Consider the following 20,342-nt stretch of genomic DNA (forward strand, 5'->3'; position numbering starts at 1 on the left):
CCTATCATTTCTCCAATTATATCACAGGGGAAGTATGGACCCTTAACTGGCAGAAAGCAATCAAAATATTCTCCATATAACATGTCTGAATCATAGCAGCTCCTCCAGAATGTCAGAGATCTCCAGATTACATCTGATTGGACAGGTGTGTGCTGTATGATATGAGGAAAAATATGCCATTATGTTGTGCCACAGAATGGCTGGGATACTGGGGATAACAATCATTTTAACTCATCAGCATGTTGAGAATATATTACATTGTCAAGGTGAAATGGTAAGAGAGCCCCTACGGAGAGGAAAATGGTTGCTTTTCTGAAATAAATGAGCCCATATGTTAAGAGTGCTCTGCTCTGCGATCATACCTAATTGTGTATATGTGTGTGTACCTTGTAAAGAGATCAATAGATTTATCTTGACCTCATTCTAGCTATGCACCGACAGCGCAGTAGAGACCCGAGGCAGAAGCATAAAATAAGTGTTTACCTGGGGAAATGCTACAAAATGACTATAATGAGCATTCCCCAGTTGGAAATTAGATCACAACTCTCATTCTAGGAGTGCATACAGAGACACCCAAAGGTCCTGAGTGACCTAGTTAGCCAGTCCCTGTGGTGGGTCCTCATCGTGTGTACGATTGAGAGGCCTGCATGCTCTTTTTAGCACTTTCTTTCTCTTCTCTTTACTCTCTTTCTCTATTTTTATTCTCTACTGTGTCTTCTTTGCCTCCCACCTCCCACCCTTTTCCCTTACCCCCTGTTCTCTCTCAATATTCAGGACCAAAGGTTCATGTGCCTGTGTAATAACCCTGAAGATCTATTTTTCCATTCAGGCTCCATTTTTTTCTCTTCGTTTTTTCTTTTGACCCTCTATAACAGGTTTAATCTGAAGGTAAACATAATTCTGAGAAATGTAGTTTCAGGAAGAGCAATGAGGTTGTAACTACATGACAGGTGGTTGGACCGGATGTGACAGTTAGGAGGGTCATCACTGTGCTGTTGAGGGCATAAATGTCACTGTGGGGGAGGCTGTCACAAAGGGCATGGGCCTCTCAATTAAGCTCAACATTTTTGGATTGACTCCGCTAGTCTGCCTGCCTGGATTTCTGTGTGTTCTCATTGCCAGACACATCATGTAGAAAGAAGAGTAACTTGTTCCCCCAACCCAATCACGAGGGAACATCCTGTCTTGTCAGAGTGGCAGAATGAGATAGTGAGAGGGGAAGTAGGGAACAGTTCTAGCAGGTCCACTGAACCATGGAAGTGGACCTGGCCTGCTGGCATTTGTCTTTTACTACACTGTTTTTCCTGAGGAGCGTTCTCACCTGACAGTTAAAAAGTGTGGATTCCAAACTTGTCAAAGTTCCAAAGTGACACTGGGTCTCCGAGCCTGTAGAATGGAACGTTTGAATGATAGAAACTGGAGGGTGTAAAACTGTAGGATAGAGATTATTTTGTGTCGTACACTCCTCAGAGATGTTAAACACTCCTTCCACACCTCTCCTTTCTGGTCCAGAGGGGCTGATTAAAGACATGTTCTCTATCAGAAGATTCCCCTGTCCCTACCTGGTGTAATTACCCATTAACTACACACAGCCTGCCTAATGAAGAACCCTCACTGTGAATAATGGTCTCCTCAAAGACATACACACGCACGCACGCACGCGCGCACGCACACACACACACACACACACACACACAAACAAACATACACACACACACACACACACACACACACACACACACACACACACACACACACACACACACACACACACACACACACACACACACACACACACACACACACGCACACACGCACCCCTGCTGGGAGTGAGGACTGTGCTCTGAGCTGAGCCAATTGGGCTGTGTAGTGTGCATGTGATTTCAGCTTGTATATGAGAGCCACTGTGAAACAGCTGTATGGCTTGGCAAGCAAAAAATAAACTATAGACAGAAGCTACGCACTTGCTTGATTGAGGTAGGAGCCAGCTAAGGAGAAAAGCAGAAAGGTTTGGGTTGGGAATTATGATGATGATGTGATTATGATAATTGTAGGACTGTGAAAATATGATGATGATTATAATATGCATTATTAGTGGTATCATTAAACATGTACCTGCAATAAATAGATACCATCAAAATATGTTACAGTAAAATATTGTGTCAAATACTCAAATCCATGGAAATCAATGACGTTCATGTTGTCTTGTGTGAGAAATGGAGAAGTGATAGGAGAGTGGGCCGACAGCTGCTGTCAGTTGTAGGAAGTGATGGATGAATGAAAGTGAGGAGGAGGAGGAGGAGGGAGGATGGAGCTCCTAAGAGCCAGAGGTGACTCCTGACCTGCACAATGGGCAAAGGTGTGGGAGGGAGAGAGAGAGAGAAATAAAGAGAGTAAAAGTGGACCGATGGAGAGAAAGGAAAGACGTGGGTCGACCTGTTCTCTCCCAGCAGTAATGGTTGAACCAAGGCCCCAGCAGGATGACTAGGTGGGAGGCAGAGTGGGATTGGAACATCATCCATTTGTCATCTTTCTACTTTTCTCTCACTCTATCCAACCCTCTCTATTTCGTTCCATCTCCCCCATATCCCCCTTTTTCTTCCTTCTCTCTCTCTGTCTCTCTCTCTCTCTCTCTCTCTCTCTCTCTCTCTCTCTCTCTCTCTCTCCCTGCCCACCTCTATCCTGCTTCTTCTCTCATCTCGTGGGAGTAGAAAATGGCAAATAAACAGAGGAGATTGTTTACTTCTGCCAGTGGGAAATAACAGCACATTATTAACCTTGCTTTACCTTGCCTTGGGTTACTTCAACCTACAAATGTATAATTGTGAAAAAACATGAATGATTTTTTCTAGCCTGGATATGTCTGCATAACACAATGCGCATCTCAGAGGTGCACAGCCTCCCACATCTTTCACGCACGCACGCACGCACGCACGCACACACACACACACACACACACACACACACACACACACACACACACACACACACACACACACACACACACACACACACACACACACACACACACACACACCCCAGTGCCAGCTGTTGTGTGCCCCCCACATGCTCACGCACCACAAGGCCTCTCGTCCTCCACAATCACAGGAAGTCCATGTTGACTGTTATCTCCCTCTGGAGGCCTGTGTACCACAAAATAAGACGAACAGCCTTCATCTGTCACCACTGCTTTCTCTTTCTCCCAACAACATCAAGCCGTTCTACACAAAATCCCTTTAAAGAAGTGAACTAGAACCAGAGGCAGCCGCCTCCCTCCCACAGATCTCTGTGTCCCACATCTCCACCTCACGTCACAACCCCAAAATACTTCTAACCGAGAGATCAAGTGTTCTGAAACAATTTCGGAGCTTACATGCCCACACGGTCATGTAGCCTCTGTTTAAACTCCCATCCGTTAATTACTGTGGAGGACAACTAACGACGAAACACAGCACAGCAGCCCAAGGGAGCGGTGAGTAAGCAGGAAAAGAGAGAGAACAGACCAGGCGGCATGCAGAGCTCAGATTATATGTCATGTTTTTACAGTATATTTAGTTCCCTGTGGGTTCAGTGGGAGTCAGGCAGAGTGCTAAACTGTACATTAAAAACAGCAGCATGACTACCTGGCTGTGTCACCATCCTCTCCATTCTCTTTGACGGGAGTGATAATTAGCTTCTGTCTCCATTCAGCTAATGCATCGGCTTTAAAATAGATGTTTGATTGCCAAGACAAGCTTGTCCTGAATGGGAGTCAATACCATGTACAGATGTTTTTCTTCCTGTACGTGCTCTCTTTTGTTTTGGATGTCTTTGTCCTGGCCAACTGAGATTTGCACCTCTCATGCATCTTCCCCCTGACCTTACAGAGGTAGGTGGTGAAGCTGAAGCAATCAGCACCTCAGGGGAGATATATTGAGTAAGAGCAGCATCACCAGTCATGCAAACTGCTGATGTCCACACCACACACAAACACAGTCAGACGCACAAACGCACACCGCCCACACAACCTGCAAACACATACACACAGCGCACGCGCACGCACGCACGCGCGCACGCACGCACGCACGCACGCACACACACACACACACACACACACACACACACACACACAGTCTTTCTCTCTCTGCTGTGCATGCATGAGGAGAGAGAAGCAGCATTGATTTCTTCTCTATCGTCTCAGAAAACCTGTTTTCTTGTTGAAAACGGAGACTGAATAATTAATACCTTCATTCCATTTTTATTTCGCTCCCCATGGATAAATAAAGCTTCCTGAGTAAGCCATGGTATCCTTCACAATGTGTACTGCTGCAGCTCCTCTCTCATGAGCCGCATGCATAAAAACCATGTCCTTCTGTCTTTCACCTCCCTCCCTCCCTCAATCTCTGGCCTGTGTGTGGGGGGTTGCTGCGGGATGAGAGAGAGAGGAACAAAGGGAGGGAGAATTAGATCATGTAATCGGAGCTGCTGGCAGTGTGGGCAAATTGGCTAACTATAACTAACTACATTACAAACTGACCACCTGGGCCTCTCATGTCCTCCCTCTGTTCCACCTGATGGAAAAGTCAGAGGAACATGATCAACATAAGACTGCTTCCATCATCTCTGCCAACAGGGATTTCCTGAGGACAAATGGAAAGTAAAGAGTTGGGAGAAAGGAGATGGTATTAAGGTGGGCTCCGAGTTTTTGGAGGGTTGGAGGGATACTAGAGTAAGGAAAGGGAAAACTCTAAGCTTGTTTAATCATCTTTACCACAGTGAGCCTGATGTGCCTGTGTCCACAACTGGCAGCTAGCCTGTGTGGAAGGCAGTACCAGGAAAGCTGTGCCCGGGCACCTGTGTTGACACTACAGCTGCTGGGCAACCTGAGAGGCCAGGATTATGCACACTGGGTAGAGGATGGAGGGATGGATGGAGAAAATGAGGGAGAGAGGACAATGGCTATGGAGTAATAGCAGCAGGCTCCTAGACAAAGATGAAATATTTGCAATTCCATAGTGTCCCTGGGCTGCAGGCTCGCACTCCATTTGTATGGAAATTAGTTTGTCTTTCTTTTTCTGAGAACAGAGAAGAGCGAGGGACGAAGAGACGAGTGATAGAGTGGGTGAGAGAGAGAGTGAGAGCCTTTCAAGGTTATTGCGATGCCTGCCAATGCAATTGGAAGGCTGGGCTGCTGGGCTGAAGGTGGGGGATTTGGGCCCTGGTTGTTTCTCCACGGCACATATGGATCAGATAAATCTATGTGTTCATGACAGACTGAGCCATGCTGTGGCCACAGTGGGCTAGGAGGGTTTGTTTTTGGGGGCAACACTTTGTCTGCTATTGACAATATTTCACAGTTTTTTTCTCCGTGCCATCCTCCCTAAGACATAACTGTGAGAGCAGAGCGCTGATCCACAGCCCAGCCTAGTTATTGGCCAGATAATTAGCAGATGTTGTGGAGGGACTCTAGTGTGTGTGTGTGTTTGTGTATGTGCTTGCTTGTTTGTGTGTGTGTGGAGTGGGGTAATGCTGCCACTCATCTATTCATGGCCAGCTGCTCTTCTGTGATACCATGGATGGCTGAGGTGAATGCATACCCTCTCTCTCCCTCTCTCTCCTCGTTCCTCTCTGACTCACTGCCCTGCAAGCCACAAGTCTGCCCTGGTGTGAGTCATGGTTCTCATCTCGTGAGATGGACTCTGCTGTCTCTCAAACCACAAGAAGACAGGCAGATAGACAGACAGCATGGGAAATGAGAACAGACAGACAAGAGTCACATTAGGAGCTCAATAAGATGAGTCAGAGAGGAACTGGATGACGTGATCAGTTTGAATTGGGACTTCATGCCATGTTCTGGCTGGTCAGGGTGTGTCAGAAAAAATACTGAGGCCTAAGCTACTGTTTCTATCTTGCAGACCAAATGCTTGAAAATGGAATGCATGAAATGGAGAGAGAGAGAACTGGATCTACACAAGATATGAATTCAACCCTTTCTGATAAAGAAAGTAAAAATGGATGAAGTTCAGTTCTTGGAGGAAGTTTCCTTGAACCTTTAATCCCAGGGTATCTGAATAACTATAGAATCAGGTCAGAGTGTGTCTGGGGGTCCAGTTCTCCAGGGCCAGTCAGACTATGTTCAGATATGGGAGCTGCTCTCTCTGTGTTCTGCCCGGCTGCTGTCTGTCAGTGACTCAGTGGTGTTGTAACACCAACCAGGGTTTTGTCTTTGTTCCCCACTGAGACCTAGCTAGTCTGTCTGCACAGATAGACAGTGACAGCATTTTGCTCACTCAGCCTCTCGCTAAAGACAACCAACAGTGTTTTGGCTTAGCATGGCTTGTGTTGCCATGGAGACAGATGTGACATTGCAGTATGACGTCAGATAGATTAACATTGGCCAAAAGATTCGATCACCTGAGGCATTTGAGTCTGTGTGAGTGACATTGAATTCTATCACAATTCAAGCAATGACTGGAGACTTTTTTCATTACGAAAGATCAAAGCCCTATTCTCGGTTCATGAATAAGCAAGGCACCTCAACTTGCAGATAATGGCACTCTGTTTCAGCATGAGAGGATTAGCTTCGCTTCCTCTATAAACAACAAAAACAAACAGAGAGACAATTAAAAAACACACCGTTTGAGCTGGGAAACAGCCACATTGAATCATTAAAGTCTTGGTGAGAATGGAAGCGTTCTTTACCTAATGGTAGGTCAAGGGGTAGATGGTACATTACATGACCAAAAGTATGTGGACATATCTCATTCTGCTCGTCAAACATCTCATTGCAAAATCATGGGCATTAATTCGGAGTTGGTCCCCCTTTGCTGCTATAACAGCTTCCACTTTTCTGAGAAGGCTTTCCACTAGATGTTGGACTTCTGCCGAAGTCGTTGCCTCTCCTTGTTCGGGTGGTGCTCGGCGTTCGACGTCACCGGTCTTCTAGCCATCATTGATCCATTTTCTTTTTCCATTGGTTTTGTCTTGTCTTCCCACACACCTGTTTTCAATCCCATTCATTACCTGTTGTGTATTTAACACTCTGTTTCCCCTCATGTCTTTGTCAGAGATTGTTTATTGTCAGTGTAGTGTTGTTTGTATAGGTGCGCGACGGGTCTTCATACCCATATTTGTTTATATTCATTTTTTCCATTTAGTGTTATGGAGCATGTTACTTTGGACATGTATTAAAAGACTCCATTTTACACTCAGTTTGACACTCCTGCGCCTGACTTCCCTGCCACCTATACACATATATCTGACAGAATCTCTGACCAAATATATATGAAGTCAGCAGGAGAGGATACTACGCTCATGGAGGTGGAGGAACGCGTTCGGGAACAAGCAGAGGAGATTGACTGTTTAAGCTCCGTCATGGATCGCATTGTCCAGAATTTTGATCGCTGGAGTTTCTCCAGCGCCACCACCACCACAACCGGAATCTCCCTTGACAATGTTTTCCCCTCCGGAACCGAAGATCCATTTATCCCTACCCACGAGATACAACGGAGATACTGCCGGCTGCCAGGGTTTCCTCCTTAAGCTGAACTTGTATCTGGCCATGGTCTCCCCAGTACCATCTGACCGTGAGAAGAGTTACGCCCTCGTCTCATGCCTCACCGGGAAAGCCCTGGAATGGGCCAGCGCTGTGTGTAGAAGGGAGGATGCGGCGTTGGACCATTATGTGGAGTTCACCCGCCAATTCCGGATAGTATTCGACCATCCACCCGAAGGCAAAGCAGCGGGTGAGCTCCTCTATCATCTGAGGCAGGAGACGTGCACAGGACTTTGCTTTGGAGTTTAGGACCTTGGCTGCCGGCGCTGGATGGAGCGACAGGGCCCTGATCATACCATTACCGTTGTAGTCTACGCGAAGACGTCCGTCGGGAGCTGGCCTGTAGAGACACCACCCTCACCTTCAACCAGCTGGTGGACATGTCCATCAGGCTGGACAACATGCTGGCTACTCGTGGACGTCTAGATCGGGGTCTGGTTGTTCCATCCTCCCGCACCCTCTCTCCCGAACCTATGGAATTGGGAGGGATGGTGCGCAGGGAGACCGGAGGGGGTTCCCGCTCGAGCACCATTCATGGTCGCAGAGGGCACACTGCTAGTCGGTGCCGGGTTGGTTCCTCTGGGAATAGAGAAGGCAGGCAGGGCATTCTGGCATCCCCCCAGGTGAGTAGGCACCATTCTCATCCAGAGCCCTCTGTTGCACTAATGTTTGTCTCTGTCTCTTTTCCTGATTTTTTTCCCCCTGCATTCCCAGTATAAGGCGCTAGTAGATTCAGGTGCGGCTGGGAATTTCATTAATAAAAGTTTAGCTCATAGTTTAGGGATCCCTATTGTTCCTGTGGATATGCCTTTCCCTATTCATGCCTTAGATAGTCAACCATTAGGGTCAGGGTTTATCAGGGTGGTAACCGCACCTTTGTGTATGATAACGCAGGAGGGTCACAAGGAGAAGATTAGTATTTTCCTTATTGATTCTCCTGCGTATTCTGTGGTGCTAGGCCTACCCTGGTTAGCTTGCCATAACCCCACTGTTTCTTGGCCACAGAGGGCTCTCACGGGGTGGTCGCGAGAGTGCTCAGGTAGGTATTTAGGGGTTTCCGTTGGTGCTACTACGGTGGAAAGTCCAGACCAGGTCTCCACCGTGCGCATTCCCCCCGAATATGCCGATTTGGCTCTCACGAGGGGGGGGGGATTGTGCGATAGATCTCCTGGTAGACGCTGCAAATCCCAAGAGTCACGTGTATCCCCTGTCGCAAGCGGAGACAGAGGCTATGGAGACATGTCTCTGAATCCCTGCATCAGGGGTTCATTCAGCCATCCATTTCACCCGACTCTTCGAGTTTCTTTTTTGTGAAAAAAAAGGATGGCGGTTTACGCCCGTGCATTGATTATCGAGGTCTTAATAAAATCACAGTGAAACATAGTTACCCGCTACCTCTGATCAATACTGTTATTGAGTTAATGCACGGGGCACATTTTTTTCACAAAATTGGATCTCAGGAGTGCGTACAATCTGGTGCGTATTAGGAAGGGTGATGAGTGGAAGACGGCATTTAGCACCACCTCAGGTCATTATGAGTACCTTGTCATGCCATATGGGTTGATGAATGCTCCATCAGTTTTCCAATCATTTGTAGATGAGATCTTCAGGGACCTGCACGGGCAGGGTGTAGTGGTGTATATCGATGATATTCTGATATACTCCGCTACACGCGCCGAGCATGTGTCCCTGGTGCGCAGGGTGCTTGGTCGCCTGTTGGAGCATGATCTATATGTCAAGGCTGAGAAATGCTTGTTCTTCCAACAATCCATCTCCTTCCTAGGGCATCGGATTTCCACTTCAGGAGTGGAGATGGAGAGCGACCGCATTACAGCTGTGCGTAATTGGCCGACTCCAACCACGGTAAAGGAGGTGCAGCGTTTTTTGGGGTTTGCCAATTACTACCGGAGGTTTATCCGGGGTTTTGGTCAGGTGGCTGCTCCCATTACCTCACTGCTAAAGGGGGGCCCGGTGCACTTGCAGTGGTCGGCTGAGGCGAACAGGGCTTTTGGGCACCTGAAGACTCTGTTTACCTCGGTGCCTGTGTTGGCTCATCCGGATCCCTCTTTGCCATTCATAGTGGAGGGGGACACATCTGAAGCTGGGATAGGAGCAGTGCTCTCTCAGCGTTCGGTACGCCACTGAAGCTTCGCCCCTGTGCTTTCTTTTCGAAGAAGCTCAGCCTGGCGGAGCGAAACTATGATGTGAGGAACCAAGAGCTGTTAGCTGTCGTAGAAGCCTTGAAAGGTGTGGAGGTATTGGCTTGAGGGGGCTAAACACCCTTTTCTCATCTGGACTGACCACCGCAATCTGGAGTACATCCTGCAGGCGAAGAGACTTAATCCTCGCCAGGCAAGGTGGGCCATGTTTTTCACTCGTTTTGTGTTTACTCTTTCTTACAGACCAGGCTCCCAGAACGTTAGGCAGACACATTGTCTCGGCTGTATGACACAGAGGAGCGATCCATGGATCCCACTCCCATACTCCCATCTTCGTGTCTGGTGGCGCCTGTAGTGTGGGAGCTGGACGCGGACATTGAGCGGGCGTCACGTGCAGAGCCCTCTCCCCCTGAGTGTCCAGCTGGTCGTCTGTACGTTCCGTCTGCTGTCCGCGACTGATTGATCTATTGGGCTCACACGTCACCCTCCTCTGGTCATCCTGGGATAGGTCGGACGATGCGCTGCCTTGATGGGAGGTACTGGTGGCCCACTTTAGCTAAGGACGTGAGGATTTATGTTTCTTCCTGCTCGGTGTGCGCCCAGTGCAAGGCTCCTAGACACCTGCCCAGAGGTAAGCTACAACCTCTACCCGTTCCTCAACGACCGTTCCTCAACGACCGTGGATTTTTTGACTGATCTTCCACCTTCACAGGATTACACCACGATCCTGGTCGTTGTGGATCGGTTTTCGAAGTCCTGTCGTCTCCTCCCTTTGCCCGGTCTCCCTACGGCCTTACAAACTGCAGAGGCCCTGTTTACACACATTTTCCGGCACTATGGGGTGCCTGAGGATATAGCGTCTGATCGGGGTCCCCAGTTCACATCAAGGGTCTGGAAGGCGTTCATGGAGCGTCTGGGGATCTCGGTTAGTCTTACCTCAGGTTTTCACCCCGAGAGTAATGGGCAGGTGGAGAGAGTTAATCAGGATGTGGGTAGGTTTCTGCGGTCTTATTGCCAGGATCGGCCGGGGGAGTGGGCGAAGTTCGTGCCCTGGGCAGAGATGGCTCAGAACTCGCTACGTCACTCCTCCACTAACCTTACTCCTTTTCAATGTGTATTAGGGTATCAGCCGGTTCTTGCTCCTTGGCATCAGAGCCAGACCGAGGCTCCTGCGGTGGACAATTGGTTTCGGCACGCTGAGGAAACCTGGGAGGCAGCCCACGTCCACCTTCAGCGTGCCATAAGGCGCCAGAAAATTGGCGCAGACCGTCGCCGCAGTGAGGCCCCAGTGTTCGCACCAGGGGACAGGGTCTGGCTCTCGACCCGAAACCTGCCCCTCCGCCTGCTCTGCCGGAAGCTGGGTTCGCGGTTTGTGGGGCCGTTTAAAGTCCTGAGGAGAGTGAACGAGGTATGTTATAGGTTACAACTGCCCACTAATTACCGTATTAACCCCTCGTTCCATGTGTCTCTCCTCAGGCCGGTGGTGGCTGGCCCGCTCCAGGAGGCTGAAGTGCGTGATGTTCCTCCGCCTCCTCTAGACATCGAGGGTGTCCCGGTGTACTCTGTTCGATCCATTTTGGATTCGAGACGTCGTGCGAGGGGCCTTCAGTACCTCGTGGAGGGTTACGGGCCGGAGGAGAGATGCTGGGTTCCGGTGGAGGACGTGTTAGATCCTTCCATGTTATCAGAGTTCCACCGTCTCCATCCGGATCACCCTGCACCTCGCCCTCCGGACTTTCATTGATCCATTTTCATTTTCCATTGGTTTTGTCTTGTCTTCCCACACCTGTTTTCAATCCCATTCATTACCTGTTGTGTATTTAACCCTCTGTTTCCCCTCATGTCTTTGTCAGAGATTGTTTATTGTCAGTTTAAGGATGTCTCAAGGTATTGCTCATGATAAATTGTAGACTACACTATCTAGCAATAGAGTTATCATTGATATTTCTTTGTAGCCGTCTATTTAGCACCACAAACCGATGCTGGCAACTAAGACCGCACTCAACAAGCACTATAAGGCCATAAGCAAACAAGAAAATGCTCATCCAGAAAAGGTGCTCCTGGTGGCCGGGGACTTTAATGCAGGCAAACTTAAATCCGTTTAATAAACTCTAGACCACCTTTACTCCACACACAGAGATGCATACAAAGCTCTCCCTTGCCCTCCATTTGGCAAATCCGACCATAATTCTGTACTCCTGATTCCTGCTTACAAGCAAAAATAAAGCAGGAAGTACCAGTGACTCACTCAATACAGAAGTGAGTCAGATGGCGCCGATGCTATGCTACAGGACTGTTTTGATTGCACAGACTGGAAAATGTTCTGGGATTCATCCAATGGCATTGAGGAGTATAACAACTCAGTCACCGGCTTCATCAAGAAGTGCATCAATGACGTCGTCCCCACAGTGACCGGACGTACAGTGGCAAGAAAAAGTATGTGAACCCTTTGGAATTACCTGGACTTCTGCATAATTTGGTCATACAATCTGATCTTCATTTAAGTCACAACAATAGACACACAGTCTGTTTAAACTAATAAAACAAACTATTATACATTTTCATGTCTTTATTGAACACACTGTGTAAACATTCACAGTGCTGGGGGGGAAAGTATGCGAACCCTTGGTTTAAATAACTGGTTGACCCTACTTTGGCAGCAATAACCTCAACCAAACGTTTTCTGTAGTTGCGGATGAGACCTGCACAATGAGGAATTTTGGACCATTCCTCTTTACAAAACGGTTTCAGTTCAGCAATTATCTTGGGATGTCTGGTGTGAACTGCTCTCGAGGTCATGCCACAGCATATCAATCGGGTTTAGGTCAGGACTCTGACTGAGCCACTCCAGAAGGCGTGTTTTCTTCTGTTGAAGTCATTCTGTTGTTGATTTACTCCTGTGTTTTGGGTCATTGTCCTGTTGCATCACCCAACTTCTGTTGAGCTTCAATTGGCAGAAGGATAGCCTTACATTCTCCTGTAAAATGTCTTGATAAACTTGGGAATTCAATTTTCTGTGGCTACCGTCCCACCTATCCCAGAGAAGTTAAACAGGTCAACATTCACAAGGCCGCGTGGCCAGACGGATTACCAGGACGTGTACTCAGAGCGTTCGCAGACCAACTGGCAAGTGTCTTCACTGACATTTTCAACCTCTGCCTGACCGAGTCTGTAATACCTACTTGTCTCAAGCAGACCACCATAGTCCCTGTGCCCAAGAAAGCGAAGGTAAACTGCCTAAATTACTATCGCCCTTAGATCTCACATTGGTAGCCATGAAGTGCTTTGAAAGGCTGGTCATGGCTCACATAAACACCATTATCCCAGAAACCCTAGACCCACTCCAATTTGCATACTGCCCCAACAGATTCACAGATGACACAATCTCAACTGCACTCCACACTGTCCTTTCCCACCTGGACAAAAGGAATACCTATGTGAGAATGCTGGTCATTGACTATAGCTCAGTGTTCAACACCACAGTGCCCACAAAGTTCATCACCTAAGGATCCTGGGACTATACACCTTCCTCTGCAACTGGATCCTGGACTTCCTGACTGGCTGCCCCCAGGTGGTAAGGATAGGCCACAACACATCTGATCCTCAACACGGGGGCCCCTCAGGGGTGTGTTCTTAGTCCCCTCCTGTACTCCCTGTTCACCCACTCCAACACCATAATTAAGTTTGCTGACGACACAGTAGTGGTAGGCCTGATCACTGACAACAATGAGACAGCCTATAGGGAGGAGGTCAGAGACCTGGCAGTGAGGTGCCAGGACAACTATCTCCCCCTCAACGTGAGAAACAAAGGAGATGATGGTGGACTACAGGAAAAGGAGGGCCGAACCTGCCCCCATTGACATTGATGAGGCTGTAGTGGATCGGGTTTAGAGTTTAAAGTTCCTTGGTATCCACATCACCAACAAACTATCATGGTCCAAACACACCAAGACAGTCATTAAGAGGGTACAATAACACCTTTTCCCCCCCAGGAGGCTGAAAAGATTTGGCATGGGTCCCTAGATCCTCCAAAAGTTTTACAGCTGCACCATCGAAAGCATCCTGACCAGTTGCATCACTGCCTGGTATGGTAACTGCTCGGCATCCGACCGCGAGGACTACAGAGTGTCGTGTCTTTGGCTATGCCGGATTAAGTGACATGACATGCTATTCTATACAATTATTTCACTGTAATTAATATTAGGTAAATGTAATTTACCACGAAATAATGTTTATAGAGCTGTTATCTTCCGAATAAACTCTTAAAGACCTAGTAATGTTTTACATCAGTAGCAGTCAATATTTAATCGTCACCTTATTTCAGTCTCATCTGAAAGTTACAAATTCTTTGTTATCTTCACAAACCCTGGATAACAAGTTGAATCAGCAATACAAAATTTGGTTTAATTATTTATTTACTAAATACCTAAATAATCACACAGAATGACATATACACAGAATGTATCATACATTTGATTACAAATTATGTCATAAAGGAAAACGTCCCTAGCGGACGGAACAGATACGACGGCTGGTTACACAAAGAGAGGGGGTTGGGTTTGAGTGAGGAGCAAAAAAGGTTTTGTGTCTCTATCGAGCTGTAGGCAGCTATGCTATCGTAAATACAGTATCTTATGCATTCTACATTACCGCCCATTTGAAAAAGGAAAATGCAATAAATATTTACTCTGAGCTGCGCTTCGATCAATTGGTCGTAGATGGGAGGCCGGGTTGTCCATTGAAGAATGTCTGGTGGTAGGATGGATACTTGGTAGTACCGTCGTTGTGTGGTAGAACATATACTCTGTCCATCCTCTCCTTGCCCCCGTCTACAGTTGCTGCGCTAACGCAACGGCTAGGAGGTATCACTTATTTAGTGAATAAGGGTTCAAAGTTCATACCAAATTGCCATGCTATATGCTCATGCTATATTCTGGCTGGTTTAGTCAAAATTCATCCTTCCGGCGTGTAGGTCGTCACCTTCACATTGAAATTCGATGCTAATTTTGTTATATTTTTGCTGAGGTTGGCTTAGTTCTGTAGGTGGTCATTGTCCTTTCAACGTGGGGACCTCAAGTCCACATGTCCTTGGAACAGGAAGTTACATTTTCGTATAGGGGCTTATATAGGGTTGGGAGAGAGGGCCGTGTTTCATAGTTTACAACCAGTGTCTGTTCACATGGGCGGGGGCCACTGAGTTGAGCATAGTTCACTCATGAAAACCAATTCTTTCATTTAGGAGCTAAAATTACATTTAATCTTTTCACAAATAGTTTCATATTTAAAAATTTAAATTTCACAACAATCCCATGTGAATCTGATAACTAGGATGTGTAGACTTTCCAAAATACAGTTTATGTCGTCCTATCATCAGTAATAATGTCTCAGACACCAACTGATCTGACATCATAAATTATCATGAACACATACCGCGCTTTGGTCCTCTTCTTCAGACGAGCGTTACAGAATGGAACACTATTCATTTAAATAATGTTACATGTCTGGCATTACTCATCTCATATCCATACTGTATATTATACTATTCTACGGTATCTCATTCACTTAATAATGTTTACATATCTTGCATTACTCATCTCATATGTATACACTGTATTCTATACTATTCTACTTCCACTCTGACATTGCTCGTCCATATGTATATAGTCTTAATTCATTCCTTCTTAGATTTGTGTGTATTGGGTATATGTTGTGGTATTTGTTGGATATTACACGTTAGATATTACTGCACTGTCAGAGCTAGAAGCACTAGCATTTTGCTACACCCAGAATCACATCTGCTAATCACGTGTACGTGACCAATAAAATTTGATTTGATTTGTATTGTTATTATTATTATTTTATTTTCACTCTACTCATAACTGTAGTTCTTCAACTGCATTGTTAGTTGAGGGCTTGTAAGTAAGCATTTCATGGTAAGGTTGTATTCGACGCATGTGACAATTAACATTTGTTTTGATTTGTGTGTCCTACCACTTCGAGGCTGAGCCGCTCTTGCTCCAAGACATTTCCACTTCACAATAACAGTACTTACAGTTGACCAGGGCAGCTCTAGCGGGGCAGAAATTTGACGAACTGACTTGCTGGAAAGGTGGCAACCTCTGACGGTGCCAAATTGAAAGCCACTGAGTTATTCAGTAAGGCCATTCTACTGCCGATGTTTGTCTATGGAGATTGCATGGAGGTCAGCAACGGGTGTGGCTGAAATAGCCAAATCCACAAATATGGTTGTCCACATACTTCTGTATATATAGTGTAGATTGTAAATCCACATACCCATGTTATTCTCCCTCACCGTGGCCTCTCACTTCTCATCCCCACAAGCCCATCCCACTATAAAAGCCTGAATTCTCATCAGACACAGGCCCTACTGTCCCTCTCCCGTCAGAGTTCAACCGTCCTCACTCCCGGGTCCCCTGGCCATTGATCCGCAAGTGTGAAAGTTTACGCTGCATGAGCTTGGCCAGGGGTCAAAGATGAATGCTGAGTGGGTCAAGTGAGATTGAATGTGCCCGCCTCGCTGCCAGGCGAGTCCATCAAGTCCATCAATGGAACTGGGATTCGTCATTCAAATGTTTTTATTTGCAGCCTGCGCATATATTCCTGGTAAATAAGGCTGGGGTATATACACTCAGGCGCCAGTTTATTAGGTACACCCATTTAGTACCAGTTCGGACACCCCTTTGCCTCCAGCACAGACAGAATTCTTCGGGCATGGATTCTACAAGGTGTGGCGTTCAAACAATGCTCAATTGGTATTAAGGGACCTGACATGTTCCAGGAAAACATTCCCCACACCATTACACCACCGCTACCAGCCTGTGCAGTTGACACCAGGCCGAATGGGGTTATGGACTCATGCAGCTTACACCAAATCCTGACTCTGCCATCAGCATGACAGGTTGACCGGAAGCAGGATTCATCGGACCAGGCAATGTTTTTCCACTTCTCAATTGTCCAGTGTCGGTGATCACGTGCCCACTGGAGAAGCTTCTTCTTGTTTTTAGCTGATAGGAGTGGAACCCGGTGTGGCCGTCTGCTAAAATTGCCCATCGGTGACAAGGACTGATTAGTTGTGCGCTCCCGAGATGCGGTTCTGCACACCACTGTTGAACTGCGCCGTTATTCGCCTGTTTGTGGTCTGCCTGTTAGCTTGCACGATTCTTGCCATTCTCCTTCACCCTCTCTCATCAACGAGTTGTTTTCGGCCACAGGACTGCTGCTAATTGGATGTTTTTTGTTTGTTGCACCGTTCTTGGTAAACCCAAGACACTGTAATGCATGAAAATCCCAAAAGGCTGGCCATTTCTGATATATTGAAACCGGCACACCTGGCACCGATGATCATACCACGCTCAAAGTCACTTTGGTCACTCGTTTTGCCCATTCTAACATTAAATGGAACAGTAAATGAACGCCTTGATGCCTGCCTGTCTGCCTGCTTTATATAGCAAGCAAAGGCCAATTGACTCAGTGTCTGTTGGAGTGAACCATTTTCATGAACAGGGTTGTGTACCTAATACACTGGCCACTAAGCGTAGATGTGCACTCTGGTGGATTGATTTTGGATGGCAATCATCTTGACCTGCAGGCAGGGTGCTGGCTAGCGAATCGTCTGGTTAATATCCATCAATGGTGGCATAGCACTGTTGCATAGCTCATCTACTGGGTCATAAGGCCAATGCCAGCTGTGCATGGACAGGCACATTTGATCAAAACATCATCAAAACCTATTCATTTGAAACCCTTCCCATTCAAATCACTCCTGGTAAATTTGTCCCAAAAATGTAATGAACTTAATGTGGCATAAAGTAAGTAAGTAAAGTAAATCTGCTCGTTGGAATTCTTCCCATCTCCTTCTCGGAGATATCAGCCTTGGGATTTCATCCACGTCTGGATCAGCAGCTAAATTGGACAGGTGTCCATTCCCCCGCACTCTGGGCTTCAGAGCGCGGCCCAACACTCCCTCGGAAAAGCTGGGATGTCATTTGTATTCCGTCAGAATTATCTGGCAGCAAAGACAGCAGACCCTGCACTGCAGTCCTACACAGAGGGAGAGGAGGAGAGAGAAGGAGGAGAGAGAAGGAGGAGAGAGAGAAGGATACAGAGAGATGCTCACATGGAACTGTTAGTCTTTGGCAGGGACTGAAGGAACAGGGGCCGGATTGAGAAGGAAGGGGTGGTTTTGGAGAAGAAAAGAGGGGGCCGGCTACAAAAAGAGGGTATGAGAAATCAAAGACACCTGAGGGGAAAATCTGACATCTCCATTCTCTGTTCACTCTCCTTGCATTGTTAGAGAGCTATACAAGAAAGCAAAAACCTCCTCCTTTCTCTTTCTCGTTCTCTCTCCTCTCTCCTTTCTCTGTCTCCCCCTCACTCTGCCTGTCACAGTGAGGTGTGTAGGCTGCATTGTGATAGGAATAGATGTTCCCCTAAGCGAGACCTGCAAAAGCCATTTGAAAATCTGCTTAATGGAGAACAGTAGGTCAGGAGTGGGCTGCTCGGCTCGATGCTTTTCACTGCTTTTCTTCCACCGTCTGTCATTCTCTCTCCATCCTCTTCTCCCACTCTCACTCTTTTCTCCCCTCTCTCTCTCAATGTCCTTTCTTTCACCCCCCTGTTCTTCAACCCCACGCCTGTCTTCCCGCACTCCAAATGGTTCTCCACAGGGGGCATATACCCCCATATACCCCCATCCCTCCCTTTTATCCTTCCTTCTATCCATCCATCCACTTCTCCTCACCCACCTCACTCTTCTTGACCTTGCTCTCTCTGTCTATCTGTGTCTCTCTCGCTCTGCTTCCCCTCTACGCTCTGTTTTTCTTTCACTTTCTTTTATCTGGGCGCACATTCCTTTCCTCCCACACTCAACATTCTCACTAAATGATTCCAAGTGTCTGGGCCCCGTGCCTCCCCAAGCAGCCGACACACACATGCTGGGAGCTGTGGGAAGGGGCTGGGAGCTGTGGGAGGGGGCTGGGTGCTGTGGGCAGGGGCTGGGTGCTGTGGGCAGGGGCTGAGAGCTGTGGGAAGGGGCTGGGAGCTGTGGGAAGGGGCTGGGAGCTGTGGGAAGGAGCTGGGTGCTGTGGGCAGGGGCTGGGAGCTGTGGGAAGGGGTTGGGAGCTGTGGGAAGGGGCTGGGAGTTGTGGGAAGGGGCTGGGTGATGTGGGAAGAGGATGGGAGCTGTGGGAAGGGGCTGGGAGCTGTTGGAAGGGGCTGGAATCTGTGGGAAGGGGATAACGGGGAAACAAAGAGAGAGGGCTTCATTGACTCTTAGTAGTGTTCCTCTCTCCTCCACTCAGCAGCAATCCCCTCAGCACAGGGAAGGACTGACCTTTTAACAGTCTCCTCATCCGGCCTCTAGCCCTCTCACTCAATCTCTTTTCTGTTTTTCCCTCTCCCACTCTCTCTCGCTCTAATCTCTCTCTGTTTCTCTTCTCATGGTGTTTTGATTGAGGCCTGCTGGCCCATCGTAACCTTTTAAACTACAGTAGCTACTCATACCCCTTGGGTTAGTCTGGGTTAGTTCCCTATAGGTGCATGTCTGTGGATAATTGCGAATAACCTAAAAGGATGAATAAGTACAGAATATAATTATAAAACAATAGCGGTCCTCTCCGTTGCATCAGTCTGCCTAGCCCCCATAGGAAGGCTGCAGAGCAGGCAGGAGACAGTTCGTTTTCTGTTGCCTGTCTCTCTGTTCTCCTCACACATCAATAATTCAGCATTGAAGTTGAGGATGAATTATTCACATCCTGATGTCAGACATAAGTGCACTGTGCTCACGTTACAAGGCTGCAACCCCTCTTTGAAATATACTTAAAAAGATGAGGTACCTCCGTCACAAAGACAAACGGCTAATCCACCTTCACTTTCCCCTGCCTCCTCATCGCAGTCTTCTATCCCTCCTTATACCCCTCTGCCGTCCCATTTCCAGTCGCTTCACACAAATTCAATTCTCTTTCTTTTCTTTCTTGTCACCTAGATTACATGCGTGTAGAGCGAGGCGCCTCTGTTTGAATGAGACAACACAGGGACAAGGATAAGTAGTGGTGTCTGAAAAAGGGATTTGTCTGCCTATCCTCTCAGTGCACAATGCCGCCAACAATCACACAAACTAATCCCATCGCTTAAAACTCAGGGTATAAACACACGGTGCGCAGGCTGTACCACCACCAGGACACAAACTCTGCTCAGATATATATATCCCTCCTTATACCGTTTCTCCTCAACCCTCCTTCTGCTGCAATCACAACCGTGTGAGAAAGTCTGCATCATACGATAATGCTGTCTTATCTTGCCTTGGGGACTATACACACACACACTGTCTCTTTACCGCTGTGCTCAGATAAATCACTTTATTCAGCATGAAAGGCATTTCACTTTACTTGTGCAAGTGACATTAAAAACTTGAAACTACGTATCTGTCAATATCATTAATCTACTTCTGTCTCAGCACGTCTGAAGTATATCTGTATATCTGCATGAAGATGTAACCAGAATGGACACCAGTGGAGATGGTATCATTAGACAGCCACTGACTGACCATTCTATCCTAGGCACAAGGATGTGTCACAGTGTATAGGAACATCTGAGCCATACATGCAGCCTACTTTCTGAGAGGGAGTTAG

Source organism: Oncorhynchus mykiss, chromosome 1, assembly GCF_057628025.1.
Source record: "Oncorhynchus mykiss isolate SJ-2025 chromosome 1, ASM5762802v1, whole genome shotgun sequence".
NCBI lineage: Eukaryota > Metazoa > Chordata > Actinopteri > Salmoniformes > Salmonidae > Oncorhynchus > Oncorhynchus mykiss.